We start from the raw sequence: 15883 nt of genomic DNA on the forward strand, positions 1-15883 counted from the left end.
TTTTGTTGATGTTCATCTTATATCCTCCCTTCAAGACACCATCCATTCCATTCAACTGCTCTTCCAAGTCCTTTGCTGTCTCTGACAGAATTACAATGTCATCGGCGAGCCTCAAAATTTTTATTTCTTCTCCATGGATTTTAATACCTACTCCGAATTTTTCTTTTATTTCCTTTACTGCTTGCTCAATATACAGATTGAATAACATCGGGGAGAGGCTACAACCCTGTCTTACTCCCTTCCCAACCACTGCTTCCCTTTCATGTCCCTCGACTCTTATAACTGCCATCTGGTTTCTGTACAAATTGTAAATAGCCTTTCGCTCCCTGTATTTTACCCCTGCCACCTTTAGAATTTGAAAGAGAGTATTCCAGTCAACATTGTCAAAAGCTTTCTCTAAGTCTACAAATGCTAGAAACGTAGGTTTGCCTTTCCTTAATCTTTCTTCTAAGATAAGTCGTAAGGTCAGTATTGCCTCACGTGTTCCAGTATTTCTACGGAATCCAAACTGAGAGATACCTGACCGATACACAATCTGGACCGGAGGCATTGGCTTTATTAAGTGATTTAAGCTGCTTTGTTACACCGAAGACATCTACTTCTGTGTTTCTCATCTTGACAGCTGTTCTTGATTGGAATTCAGGAATATCTACTTCGTCTTCTTTGATGAAGGAGTTTCGGGAAACTGTGTTATTAAACTCTGGTTTAGTGCCACTGCCATCAGGGACTTCGCCGTTTATGTATGACCAGAATCTGGGTATTCTGCTAGACTTCGAGACAGAATTTCGTTGTGGAAATTATTAAAAGCATCTCTCATTGTAGTACGCGCTATGTTTCGAACTTCAGTAAAACTTTACCAGTCTAGGGGATTTTGTGTTCTTTTAGATTTGGCCTGCTTTTTTCGCTTGTAACGTACTCTCTCTCTTATTGTTTTTGTTTTTTTGTTATTGTAGTTGTAGAGATATGAAATTATTGTAGCGGTTTGCTTAGTCAGCCGTACTTCGGAATTTTTTGACATTAAATGGAGCCCTAAACTTGCGTAATAAATACTTTGCGTGAAGTGCGATTTACGGCATAAACAAAAATTAATTGCGGAGATGCAATCCACAGAATATTAACAGAAAAAACTTTAGAACAAATAATTACGTCGTAACACACTCGGAGATTGCGAACGTACAATCAGGGTAGAAGCACGTACTTTCTATCATTCCCCGTGGCCTGGGTAAAAGAATTGCCCCTTGGCCGCAGCCTCAACCTGTGTAACGGAAGCCAACGCTGGAGCTGTGAGCGAAGGGCCGCCAACTCAGCTTGCATCTGTACACAGCAAACAAAATTCTTATTCGTTACTGCAGTCGCTCCTGTTTGAAGTCCGTAAAAATATGTAACAAATGGACGGTGTGCTTGGCATAGTAGCAGCAAGAATTCGAAGTGCTCTCTCACTGATGGTGTAACCGACACTGAGCTACACTAACCAAGACAAACAAAAGCCTATACGATACGAGGGTCGATAATAACAGCGATACTGTATGCCACGCTGTTATTAAAATGAAAGTTCGTGCCTAGTAAGCACCCAACACACTTCATATTACAGAAATAATCTAGTAACTACACTAATATCTGTAAATAAGTCACTCCTGTTGGAAGCTTATAAAAATGTATTACAAACGAACGGTGTACTCGCCTTATTAGCAGCAGGAACACTAGGTGCTCTGTCTCTGTCTATCCGATGGCAGATGGATTGTGCTACTGGTTTAGACATGGTCATGCACGTCACCACATGTAAAATAATGATATAGAGGAGTGCTGTATTGATATGGAGGAGTGTAGGCTAGAATGTTTCATCAAAGTGAAATCTCTAAACAATTCTACAAGTCCTGTTCCAGTGTATCATAGAACTTGCCACTTACAAGTCCTGCATCCCGCTGACGCTGCATCCGGTGTGTTGATTTTAGATTGGTAGTTACTGTTCCTATTTTACGAGCCTCAGGAACTATGCATATTGCTGTAACACTATATATGGTACCTCTATCAGTTTCTAGTATATTTCAGTTTCTAGTACATCTTAAAAATAAAGACGCAAGTGGAGATCCAGATTCAGCGAGTTAGGAGAAGCAGTGACGATACATATCTGAGTGAATAGCGTGTGGGGATAACGTGTCAAGTAGGTCAACAGACAGGCTGGGACTGTCACAACCATCTTCTGTCTAGACGTCGAGGTGCCAGTATTCCAGAACCTGGATTCTGATGACGACATAGAAGCTGTCCCAGTATTTTAAGTCTCTGCCAGTATGTCAGAATTCTGCTCCGTGATAAGTGGTCTGACAAGTCCAATGGCGGCTGTGACATCGCAGAGCTGCGTCACTACACCGGCCCCCCAAAAAATCCTCCCCCCTCCCCCCCGCCCCCCAGCTGACATGTTCGATCTCCGTTTTGCAGTCCAGTTCAGCCATAATGGATTGTGACATCACAGAGTTTACCCAAGTATTCCAAGTCAGCTACCTTGACAACGCGTTATCTTGGATTTCCCGCTGTAAATTTATACTTAACACAACAGTCCTCCTTCCATAGGAAACACACTAGCACAACTGTGCTATTTTTTAATTTCCCGGGAAAATTTGAAACCGGGCGGGATTAGCCGAGTGGTCTAAGGCGCTGCAGTCATGGACTGTGCGTCTGCTCCCGGCGGAGGTTCGAGTCCTCCCTTGGGCATGGGTGTATGTGTTTGTTCTTAGGATAATTTAGGTTAAGTAGCGTGTAAGCTTAGGGACTGATGACCTTAGCAGTTATCCCATAAGATTCCACACACATTTGAACATTTTTTGAATATGTGAGCTTCTCGCCATTTTATGCATAGAGCAAATGGCTTTTGTTTGACGGGGAGTGGGGTGGACTGGCGTAAATCTGTGAATCATCGATGACGTCATTCATAACGGCATCAGTCTCACACATTGTTTGTGAACTGTCGCTGCTATAGTACTGGTGTGAACAGCTGAGGAATCCTTATGAAGTACGCGGACGTGGTTCTTACTCCAGCGAGACAGTTTTATCAATACCTTAGAGAGTCGAAAGATGTCTCATTGTGGGTTATTCAGATGTGACAGTGGTCTGTTGTTGGACTCCATGGGAACATGAAGGAAGGTATACTCACCGTCAATGCCCCAATAGATCACCTGTGACCACTACAAGGGAGAATCGCCGTGTGTACACGAAACACACCGAAACCACGTATCAGCAGCGCCTGCTATCAGCGAACAAGTGACGGACTTCCTGCAACATTCTGTGGAATCTCGAACCATCGGGCGGATATTAGCAGCAGCTGAGCTACTGAATTACCATCCCATGCGTAACCTGCCGTTAATACCGCAACACAAACAGCTGCGTCGCGAGCAGAGCTGTGCCTAGGAAGTGTGGGTTGCCAGTGAATGGCGATGAGCCGCGGTTCTGCACCGCCTCGGCCGACCGTCCTCTGCGTGAACGGCGGCGACCTGGGAAGACGTTCCGCTCTTGCGTTGTTTCGGAGAGCCACAACGGTGACGCTCATAGCGGCACGGCGATGGGAGACATCGGGTACCGAGCGAGGTGTCGCAATGGTTAACACACTGGTCTCGCATTCTGAAAGACGAACTTTCGAACCCGGTCCGTCCATCCTGATTTAGGTTTTCCGTGGTTTCCCTGAACCGCTTGCGACACCACGCCCACTTCTGTTCTTATAAGGCTCGGTTTTCGCCTATAAATGACCGCGGTTTGCGATCGGACTCGTCATTATAGTGGGCGGACACTGGCGTACAGTAAGACTTCAGTGTCGATTGTAATGCAGAGCTCAGCTCTGACCACATAGTCTAATTTTGAATAACTGGAACCGATATAGTAACTAGACAAGCAAAGAAGGGGGAGGAGAGCACACAATAACTACTCTGACATATAGACATATACTTAATATGGACAATACGGATCCTACACAAGTGTTACTTTCGTTACCGCAGCAAAAGACACTTTCATCGGTACGGAATAAATCTATTTTAAACTTGACACACTTTTATGTATAAAGTGAAACTGAAATGTTGAGAGAAAATATCCTGCTAAGCACTGAAGATGCGTACCTACTGTGGTCGCGTTATTTGTAATTTTTAGAACTAATAAGCATCTTTCTTTAACATTATCTTTACACAGAACTGACCACTGATTGAAAATAAATTTTTATACTGATGTTACCTTATAATTTTCAACGTGAAGAATTTTTGGGCTGATAGAACTTCAATGCAACATGACAAAAACCCTTTCCTCCACATTTGTTGAAGCATAAATTTAGTTTGTCAAACGCCATGAATCGGTAAAATTGCATGTTCTGAACACTACAGTGATAATATTTTTGGAGTAATAAAAATGTGCACAGTACCTTTCGTTGTCTTGTTCTGCGACCGCTTTTATTATGGTTGTCTATGTAGTAAAACAGCGGATACTGTGTACACAATCTGCTGCTTTGCGTAATATGACAATAATAATTTTAAGCACTTTATATGGGCCTACGTATATCCAGCTTATAATTTGAAAATGTTAATGATTAAATATCACAGTATGTGAAAAGGACACGTTAAGCATCTACTGAAATAACAGGACTGTGATAAAGCTTGTTGCTTTTAAGCACTTAACTTGTATTATTTGTACAAGAGGACGACGAATGATGACTTTTAGAATTGCGTCCATCGCTGTACTAAACTTCACCATAGAAATAAATACTTCAGTCTTTTTCTGGTACTGAGCAACGTATTACAGCCTCTGACGAGATTTTTGCAACCGCTCGATGGTTTAGCTGCTTTTACGCAGTGGCTTCAGTGTCGTGATTCCCATCGTAGTATTTGGCCAGTAGAGTGGGTAATGCTTGCAACATAGTGTCTGCCTCCTTCACTGCAAACAACGACTACTCACTGGCCCTCGGAATAACATTGCCAGTTCTGCTTGATTGACAAATAGCTGCTTAATACTGTAGAATTATGTGCAACAATAATTTGCCGTCCATCCGAGGCCGTTTAACAATGGCTGGCTCTTGTCGATCACCGCACAATACAGTACTTGGGCGTCGCACCACACGCCACTTCGCAACCCTTCTGAAACTTTTTGACGCAACGTTTCTCCCGCCTTACCCTTTCACGGGGAAGTGCCTTTAGAGTTTAACTTAAGCTTAAAGCTTTAATTACAGCTTGAATTACAAAGGTTCATAATACTTTTAAAACTAAGGTTTACTTAACAGTACATAGAGATTAATGCAAAGAAACATAATTCACGGCTATACATTTAAAACACAGTTACCGATTGTTGGCTGCGTACTTGGCAGGCTGCTGGCAGCAACTTAGCGGCGAGCTGCCTTACTTTATGCTGTTGCTGTTAGATACCATATGCCATACCTCATCTCACTGCTTGCCTTGTACAGGTTTTTACAACTGCCCTGCTACTGCTCTTACTTTTTAGGTTATGACATAGAAAAGCGAAATAACTTCTACGAAATAAAATGGAACAATTCCTACACTGACGTATACTTGCGTCGTCACATGCTTCACGCAAATGCCGGGCTGGTTCCTTTGAAAGGGCACGGCCGGCTTCCTTCCCCATCATCTCCTAATCCGATGCGACGCATGACCTCGCTGTTTGGTTCCCTTCTCCAAATCAGCCAGCCAAGCAGTCATCGGGTGTGACTTCATGCTACGACTGGTGGCCCGTCAGTGAACTCTGAGCTGCATCAGGTGAGGCGCAACGTCGTGCTGGTAAATGTGCTCATAAACCGAACTCTTTGTGGACTGGACTCGATTTTGTGATCACTGAAATCGTAAAACATATCGCCTCAACTTGTGAAATTTCATTCAGTTTGCTGCACTTCTTGTTTTGTCAGGCAGTGTCTGTTCATGCACTGTTGCTCTTTCTTTACGCAGATGCAAGTTATTCTTTAATGCGTGATCGCACATTAACCAGGCCTGCACCTGCGACGATAATATAACGTTGGGTTTAACGCCTGGACGTCGAATTAATCGCTCCAGTAAGTACTTTGTATTCCATTTCATTAAATTGCGCAAGTAGAAGTTTTTACGTAGACAGTTAAAATTCACTTCTATAGCCCAAATGTGTTAACGTCTGATGCTACACCTACTGTGTGGTCAGATATTTTAAAATCCATTCCGTGTCCTCGGACCATTCTTATATAGAGTGTAAATTATCGAACGCTGTCTGGAAATCTAGTAACACAGGATGTACCTCTTGTGCTGCATCGATTGTGCGAAGGATAACGGGTGTGAAATGTTGAACAGTTTAACTAGATAGATGGTTTCTAAATGCATGCTGAATTTAACATGGCTATTATCGTTCTAGGAAACTCATTGTATTCGAACATAGGATACGCTAAGGATTACTGGAGTGAATCGATGATAAGAATATTGGTCTGTAATTTTTCACGTCCGCTACCGTTCGCTTCTTATACGAGTATATCGAAGTAACCTGCGTTTTTTTTCCCAATCTCTTGGGTCTGGCCGCTGTTCGGGAGATTCACGGTAAATGCGAACTAAGGAGGGCGCAAATGCCGCCGAATGCTCTCTGCGAAACCGAATTGGAATTCCATCAAGGGCTGGGGTCTGATTCGATTTAAGTCATCCATTTGAGAGTTTGTCCGGCAGTCCAAGGAAAGTAACTCTGAACATTTCCCATGAGTGAATGATTTTTAAATGCGAAGTTTAATACGTCGACTTTTCTTTTGCTTTCTATTCCCTGAAAAGACTGATTGGCAAGGTACTGAATAGCCGCTTTCTCAAACTTAAAGTTTTTACGTAAGACTTGACTATTCTCGGAAAAAACTTTCGGTAACGTAAGCAGTTACATGCAGCGCGCATAACTATCCTTAGAAGCATATATATTTCTACTGAATTTTCCACTTTAAACATTTCTGCTCTATTTTCTGATACAAGACTGCAATAATCTTTGTTTCCAAACGATTTTCTGAATGTTATTATTAAAATGCAATAGATCCTTCCCGTTCTTAATCGAGGTACTTCATACATACTTATTTAGAGTGCGACAAACGGAAAGTTTTAAGTATGTACACAACACGCACACGTCGACTGCATTCGAATTAAGTGACTGTTCTCTACATCGTCATGATCGTAGCATAATGGTTTCTCTATTTCAACCTAGACGTGGCAAGATGAATGTAGCAACTCTTTTGATTTTTTTTCCAGCATTTATTTTTATATCTGCAGTCCGTTTCAGTATATTATCTATCCATATTCTCAGCCATTTCAGTTTTTAGCTGCACCCTGTCGTTTCTACATATATAGTACGGCTCATTTATCATATGTGTAGTGATATTGTTAGACCATTTGTATTCATCCGAGTGGGTAGTTCAAGGAGTGTCATCGTACCCTTTCTTATATGGTCCAGTGATAATATTTTCTTTTGTATACCAGGCATTTCGGGAGCAATAGTAAATATTTTAGCTGATGGTACTGCAGATTAATTCGACTAAAACATTGGATACTGCTGCGAGCTATGCTGCGTGCAGGCTTGCATGCTGTGGGTCCCCAGTTCAGAAGAATGCTCCTGGAGCCACTCAGTAGCAATTCCAGACGTTTGGGGTGTCGAATTGTCCTGTTGTCATTGCCCAAGTCCTTCGGAATGCACGATGGACATGAATGGATACAGGAGATCAGACTTAATGCTTATGCACGTGTCACTTGTCAGAGGAGTGTAGTATCAGGGGTCCCATTACAGTGCCTTCACCAGCTTGAACTGTCCCCTGCTGACACACAGGTTCCATGGATTCAAGCGGTTGCCTCCATACCTGCACACGTCTACCCGCTCGATGCAATTTGAAACGAGACTCGTCCGACTAGGCAACATGTTTCCAGTCATCAACAGTTGTAAGTAGGCTGTTTATGTTTTCTTATTGGGAACGTTACGTAGCGCTCTGTACGAAAATCACTGGCTGTACTGTGTACAGTCTGTGGCTAGTTTGCATTGTTGTCTGCCATTGTAGTGTTGGGCAGCGGCAGCTGGATGTGAACAGCACGTAGCGTTGCGCAGTTGGAGGTGAGCCGCCAGCAGTGGTGGATGTGGGAAATGAGATGGCGGATTTTTGAGTACAGAATGGATATTATGAACTGCTATATATATAATGACTATTAAGGTAAATACATTGTTTGTTCTCTATTAATATCTTTCATTTGCTAAATATCCATATCAGTAGTTAGTGCCTTCCGTAGTTTGAATCTGTTATTTAGCTGGCAGTAGTGGCGCTCGCTGTATTGCAGTAGTTCGAGTAATGAAGATTTTTGTGAGGTAAGTGATTTCTGAAAGGTATAGTTTAATGTTACTCAGGGCCATTCTTTTGCAGGGATCTTTGATAGTCAGATTGCGTTGCGCTAAAAATATTGTGTGTCAGTTTAAGCACAGTCTTGTATAATTGTTGTAAGGGGACGTTTCACAGTCCAATGTCCATGTTGACGGGCCCAGGGGAGGCGTAAAGGTTTTTGTCGCGCAGTCATCAAGTTACGCGAGTGGGCCTTCGAAAGCCCATACCGATGATGTTTCGCTGAACAGTTGGCATGCTGACACTTGTTGATGGCCCCGCATTGAAATCTGCAGCAGTTTCCTGGAGGGTTGAACTTCTGTCACGTTGAACGATTCTCTTCAGTCGTCGTTGGTCTCGTTCTTGATGGATTTTTTTCCGGCTGCAGTGATGTCGGAGATTCACGGTACATTCGTGAAGTGGTCCTACGGGAAAATCCCCACTTCATCGTTACCTCAGAATTCTGTGTCCCATCGCTCGTGCACCGACTATAACACCACGTTCAAACTCACTTAAATATTGATAACCTGCCATAGTAGCAGCAGTGACCGATCTAACAACTGCGCCAGACGCTTGTTGTCTTATATAGGCGTCTCCGACTGCAGCGCCGTATTCCGATTGTTTACTTACTTTTCTATTGTCTATACCTGTTTGTTGGCACTACAATGAAAGATGATCGATTCTCCCTATGTAGGTTGGTGTCAACAAAATATTTTCACAATTGGAGGATGGAGCTGGTGATTGAAATTTCGTGAGCAGATTAATGATGACCACACCAAATCCTGTGTCATGTCGGTGGCAGTCGCTCGACTATACAAAATGTGTTGCCCTTCTTTGAACTTTCTTTATATACTGCGTTAACTCCCTCTCTCTCTAACTCTCGATTTCATTCTCTTTGTTGAATATCTTGATGTGTCTGTCATGTATAATAGCTTGGGTATCGCGTGATGGTATTTATGAGTGAGAAAGTGTAATTGCGTGACATATCTACCTCAGTTTATAATCCTTTTGGTTTACAATATGTTTTCGTATTTAACTTCACTGAAAACGGAACGCTTGTAGGGTCATTTTGTGGTCCGTCTGCCTGCCTATCAGACTGTCAAGGCCCCTTTCTCTCAAGAACGAGTTGGCGTATGAAGATGAGGTTCATACCACATACTAGGGTCAACGGTCACTTTGACAATGTGATAATTGTAAGCTTCTAAGGCAATGAACTCAAAAGATACGGACATTTACGACACATATTTTGAAAGCCGGAAACTCGCTCATAGAAACCTGCAGGTTAGTTCCGTTGACGCAAGGTCATGTCAGGTAAAACGAAAAAATCCGAAAATTATTAATTTGTAATTATATCCCATAAGAGCTTTTTTTGCCATTTGTTGTCTTTAACTATGGAATTGAAACTTACGTCAGATCTTAAGGGCTACGGTCCCTTGGCGGTGTAAATAATTTAAGCATCTAAGTCAATTCAGTTAACGGAGTCGGTCGTATACAACACATTTTCATAAAAGTCATAAAAACCTATGTAAGAGCAACATTTATACTTGTGGAGCCTGGTGATGTAGAGGTAAAGCGCATGGATGGAAACCGAAAGGATGCGTCGTCGAATTTCGGTCGAAACTTTATCGTCTTCTGATAGAAAGAAAGTGTCAGGCCATCGTTCATTCGCCACAATCTCAGTCACTACTGACATGACTACAGCCACAATCACACTAAAAACTCCAGTCATCATAGTATGTCTAAATATCACCATTTTGGAATGTTCCATGTGTTTATAAATATCCAAGGACGTCAGTTCGAGCTGCAGATCGTAGATTTTTTGAAACAAAATTCTAAATCTTTCGAAATTTTTCGAAATATTTCCGTTCTATTCTGAAAATTTATCTTAGTTTTTGAAAATAAAAGCAATTTTATCAAAGTTGGGGTGCTCCAAAAATTTTCTTCGAATTAGTGCTTTATCGAACTTTGAATATAATCTCTTTTTCACATTAATGTGTCGCGTTTCGTTATATCTTCACCCGGTTTCAACTCTCAGGGCTATTCATGATTATGGGTAACTCCACACGGAACAACTGACGGCATGTCAGAAGAGCTCACTAAACCGTTTAACGGTATATCCGCAGTTTACCTGAAAGAACTGACAGTGCGATGCGTTTTCCTTGGTCACCACTGTACACCCTTACCTTGCGCTACCGATCACGGATGCCCAAAGCCAGTAATATCGTGGTTGGGTAGTTGTTTGGGGCTGGGAAGCTGTCTACTGTATTCTCTAGGAGCACCGGCGATGTTTCTACTACAAAACCCGTACACAGATACCACACCGGCATACCCATCAGTTGTCAATACGTGGAGCATGGGAAAACGATAGATTAGAATTGTCTAATGAGTCACAGTTTCAGTTGTAAACTCTACCACAACTTCAACTTCAAAAGAAAAACACAATTCATTGCGTCTGGAGAGCCAAATGCTAAATGAAAGCAATCTATGTAGCCATCTGTGTCTATGTAATCAACAAGACGTGGACACGTATTACGTGGAATCGATTTGTAGAATTTGTGTGGTTGTATACGGTATGTGTCCATAATCTATGTAGCCATCTGTGTCTATGTAATTAACAAGACGTGGACACGTATTACGTGGAATCGATTTGTGCAATTTGTGTGGTTGTATACGGTATGTGTCCATATCTGTATTTTCTTTTTTTTTTGTATAATCGGTTACTTGTTCATCTAAAGATATATTCAAATAAGATTTAATTCTTAAAGAAGATAAAATTCAAGGTCATCGCTGAAAGACAGTTGTTGGTATATGGTTTCAACTTGATTTATTTTAAAGTAATAGATTAAATGAGCCAGTGGTGCAATTGCTGGATAGGTCTTAGGATCAGTTGTCAGTGTCTCCAGTACCTCACAATTTTTCTTACTCAGCAATAAGTGACTTGAATTTAAAAAGCAGAGGAAGCTTGTATCGTCAAAGGATAGTGCATATTCAAAATAATGATTCTTCTGGCTGTAGGGCATGCTGAAAGTGAAGTGGACGATTTACAGTTTAGACGTAATTACTCACACAATCCATCTTTTGCTAGGCTGCGCACTTTAAAAGATGGAACATTACTTAATAAGAATATAAATGAATGGGTCTGCATAAATTTGCACAAGAGAAAACGCTGCTGGACGTATCCCATGGAAGAGAGAGTTCCATGTGCGGGCTAAATCACTAGCACTAAGAGTGAACTGGACTGAGGATTTATTCTACACAGACAATTAGTAAAAATATAATAGTTGCCGGTGCTTGTTTTAGATAACCCAGTTAGTGCAAAAATTAAACAGACACCTTGCCTCACGGGACGGTAAGTCATCGTCGTAAACTAAGAATAATTTTACGCTAAGGGAAGGACACGCGCCCTACGCATCCGCACAAACACCACGCAGAAGAAGGATAAGAAACTAGATTAAATAGAGCATGGACCACGAGCATATACAATGCGCAAGGGTTTGCTGCACCTGCCTTACGCATCAATGATAAGCACCGAAAATTCTTGCCGTAGAATTGGGTGGAAATGAGATTACGAAACGGTGCTCAGATCGGAGATAGAGGCTCAATTACGCACAAATATGCAGGTATACCTAACACAGACCAGAAAAGAACTACGTGGCCGAACCAGTTATCTTACAGAAGAAACAAACAGGAAACCGCAAATTTAAAATAAACTGCGATGCTACGATAATCGCAAACTCAATCACATTGTAGCTATATCCGGTGGTGCAAAGCACTCACAGAGAGAAAATGAATCACGAAAAATTGCGAGGTATACAGAAGTACACATAAGTAATAACAATCACCTGAATGGAAGTATCTGATGCCTACTGATAAAGGGAGAAACTTGAGAACGACGAGCTGAAGGCTCACTCATTACTTTTCATTTTTTCCGACCATGCGGCCCAAGCCATGAAGGGGGAAAAAAAAAGAAAATTCTGAAAATCGTTTTCTTTTTTTTTGCGGTGAAAGAATTGCCCACATAAGAAAATTACACAAAATGATTGTAAGAAGATTCGGAGAACTGGAGGCTATCTAAACGGGCAGGGTGGGGCAAATAAAAGTGACCCGGACGAGTGGATACGAGTGGACATGAATGTATGCACACAACCACACCCTATGACGTGCACACCACGTGTACGCCCGCTATGTGTGAGTGGAGCGGTGCAAGGTGGACGATGGTACTCACAGTGGAGCAGCGGGTGTTCTTTGTGGAAATTTACGTGGCAACAAAGTCGTGGAAACGGAGTGCTCAATGGTTTGCTGAGAAGTCTAATGGTATCAAACTGCTGGAAAATTGTGCCGTGCAACGCTGACTCCGGAAATGGCATTAGACAGGATCTGTTTTGATTAAGAGAAACAACATTCCGAAACGTGACCGCACACCAGGACATGTGGCTGTGTTTACCAGAAAATGCTTCAGAGTCCTTCCAAATGAGCCCGATGCGTGTCGCAAGAGGCCACCCAAGTCACCTGATTTGTAAGTGTACGATTACTTTCTGTGGGGAGCCTTCAATTCTAAGGTGTATCGCCACAACCCTTGTAGTCTTCATAACCGCAGCAGAACATTTCGGATGAGATTGCTACAATTCCAGCAGTCCAGCTTCGATACGCCTTCAGCAAGTTGTTAACCAGGGCCACAAAATACCAAGAGATTAATGGTGGTCACTTTCAACACCTGCTATAGTCAGGTTAGTAACGTACACTCCTGGAAATTGAAATAAGAACACCGTGAATTCATTGTCCCAGGAAGGGGAAACTTTATTGACACATTCCTGGGGTCAGATACATCACATGATCACACTGACAGAACCACAGGCACATAGACACAGGCAACAGAGCATGCACAATGTCGGCACTAGTACAGTGTATATCCACCTTTCGCAGCAATGCAGGCTGCTATTCTCCCATGGAGACGATCGTAGAGATGCTGGATGTAGTCCTGTGGAACGGCTTGCCATGCCATTTCCACCTGGCGCCTCAGTTGGACCAGCGTTCGTGCTGGACGTGCAGACCGCGTGAGACGACGCTTCATCCAGTCCCAAACATGTTCAATGGGGGACAGATCCGGAGATCTTGCTGGCCAGGGTAGTTGACTTACACCTTCTAGAGCACGTTGGGTGGCACGGGATACATGCGGACGTGCATTGTCCTGTTGGAACAGCAAGTTCTCTTGCCGGTCTAGGAATGGTAGAACGATGGGTTCGATGACGGTTTGGATGTACCGTGCACTATTCAGTGTCCCCTCGACGATCACCAGTGGTGTACGGCCAGTGTAGGAGATCGCTCCCCACACCATGATGCCGGGTGTTGGCCCTGTGTGCCTCGGTCGTATGCAGTCCTGATTGTGGCGCTCACCTGCACGGAGCCAAACACGCATACGACCATCATTGGCACCAAGGCAGAAGCGACTCTCATCGCTGAAGACGACACGTCTCCATTCGTCCCTCCATTCACGCCTGTCGCGACACCACTGGAGGCGGGCTGCACGATGTTGGGGCGTGAGCGGAAGACGGCCTAACGGTGTGCGGGACCGTAGCCCAGCTTCATGGAGACAGTTGCGAATGGTCCTCGCCGATAGCCCAGGAGCAACAGTGTCCCTAATTTGCTGGGAAGTGGCGGTGCGGTCCCCTACGGCACTGCGTAGGATCCTACGGTCTTGGCGTGCATCCGTGCGTCGCTGCGGTCCGGTCCCAGGTCGACGGGCACGTGCACCTTCCGCCGACCACTGGCGACAACATCGATGTACTGTGGAGACCTCACGCCCCACGTGTTGAGCAATTCGGCGGTACGTCCACCCGGCCTCCCGCATGCCCACTATACGCCCTCGCTCAAAGTCCGTCAACTGCACATACGGTTCACGTCCACGCTGTCGCGGCATGCTACCAGTGTTAAAGACTGCGATGGAGCTCCGTATGCCACGGGAAACTGGCTGACACTGACGGCGGCGGTGCACAAATGCTGCGCAGCTAGTGCCATTCGACGGCCAACACCGCGGTTCCTGGTGTGTCCGCTGTGCCGTGCGTGTGATCATTGCTTGTACAGCCCTCTCGCAGTGTCCGGAGCAAGTATGGTGGGTCTGACACACCGGTGTCAATGTGTTCTTTTTTCCATTTCCAGGAGTGTATTTCCTTTCCTCTGCTGTGTTCTTCGTACCCTGGAACTCTGTGCTCCGGACCACATTCATACTGAGTAATGAGAATTCTGGGTGAAATCGAACATAGCTCGCGCACCATGTTCCCACATTCCTAAGTTTCGGTTTGTGAAGAGATTGCTAATTACAATGGAGAAATGTTTCCTTCAGTCTTTTCTTTAGCTTCATTTACTATCTACAGATGTCTCTGAGGTTCTAAATTTTTTGGTTTGTTGTAGAGTATGAAATTTAACTGTTCTGTGCTTTATTTAACATAATTTTTTTAATTACGTTAGCTAAATGTCAAGATATATTTTATCTTCTTTATAATGCTTCTAATAAATGCACTGTGTAATAGTAAATGTAGTAAGTATGTAGAACTGTTGTATCAACTGTGATGCGAGAGCGATATCGATACTAGTTGCAGTCGAACAGTGACAGTTGTATGTGGTGGGGTGTATGCGCGATGTTGTATAATTGTGCTATACAAAAACACGAAATCTGATGGCTGCGTTATTGTTTTTCGCCCAGGCTACAAACTAAGTTTCGTATTGAAACAAAATGTTAGCCGCTTTTACCACGATTGCGAATTCACTGCTCTGCCGAAAACCGTACAACACGCAACAAACCGTTTAAAGCTGTCCACGGCGTCAGTTAATGTTGCCACGCGCGTGGCAGGTCATTATGTTGCACATGAGATACGTATTTTAAAGTAAATTAGTTCGTGCGACTCCGTTCGATCTGACACCGTTCAGTTCTAACACTGAAAATCACTATCCAGTCGCACATACAACGTTGTTTATAGTACACACCGAAGCTGCGGATGGATTGTAATTTCGCGATCTGAGAGTCAAAGTGAATTATTTTCTGTTTTGAAACTGTGAATGGGACGTTTATAACGGAATCGCGTGTGTAAGAGACATTTTTGCTGTGCACCTAAGAAGCCGGATTTACACAGTAACGATTACGTCCGACCAATAGGTGATAAAAGGAATGCGATGAAGGACAATATTATCGCCAGAAGAATTATACTCTAAACAAGAGAGGACATTCGCTGCAGTTTCACAATTGATGGAGCAACTTTAATTATGCCTCCAGCACCAACGAGCTGCTGCTGAAGTCAGAACGCACAATCTACAACATGATAAGCTGCAACGTCACACTCCCTCCCCCTGTAAGGAGTCGAAGCATTTTGTATGGTTTCCTAAGAAATTTCGTTTTCTTAACATTTACTTTGTTAAATGAATGTAGCTTCTGTAAAGTGTATTCGCAGTCAGCATTGACATTATTGATTCCACCATAAACAATAGTGTTTACTATTTGATACTTTCCATCTTTCTCCGGATTTTATTGTAACTTTTATTCCAAGGGTTTTAACGTATCGTCTG

General features: G+C 43.2%; 1 protein-coding gene across 1 annotated transcript in view; it reads left to right on the forward strand.

Annotated features, from left to right (window-relative positions):
- Positions 1–15883, forward strand: part of LOC126176670 (collagen alpha-1(I) chain-like) — a gene marked incomplete at its 3' end in the record, with an annotated part of 308515 nt that overhangs the window by 78856 nt on the left and 213776 nt on the right. The gene's annotated exons all lie outside the window — the stretch shown is intronic.

This window comes from Schistocerca cancellata, chromosome 3 (genome assembly GCF_023864275.1).
Source record: "Schistocerca cancellata isolate TAMUIC-IGC-003103 chromosome 3, iqSchCanc2.1, whole genome shotgun sequence".
NCBI lineage: Eukaryota > Metazoa > Arthropoda > Insecta > Orthoptera > Acrididae > Schistocerca > Schistocerca cancellata.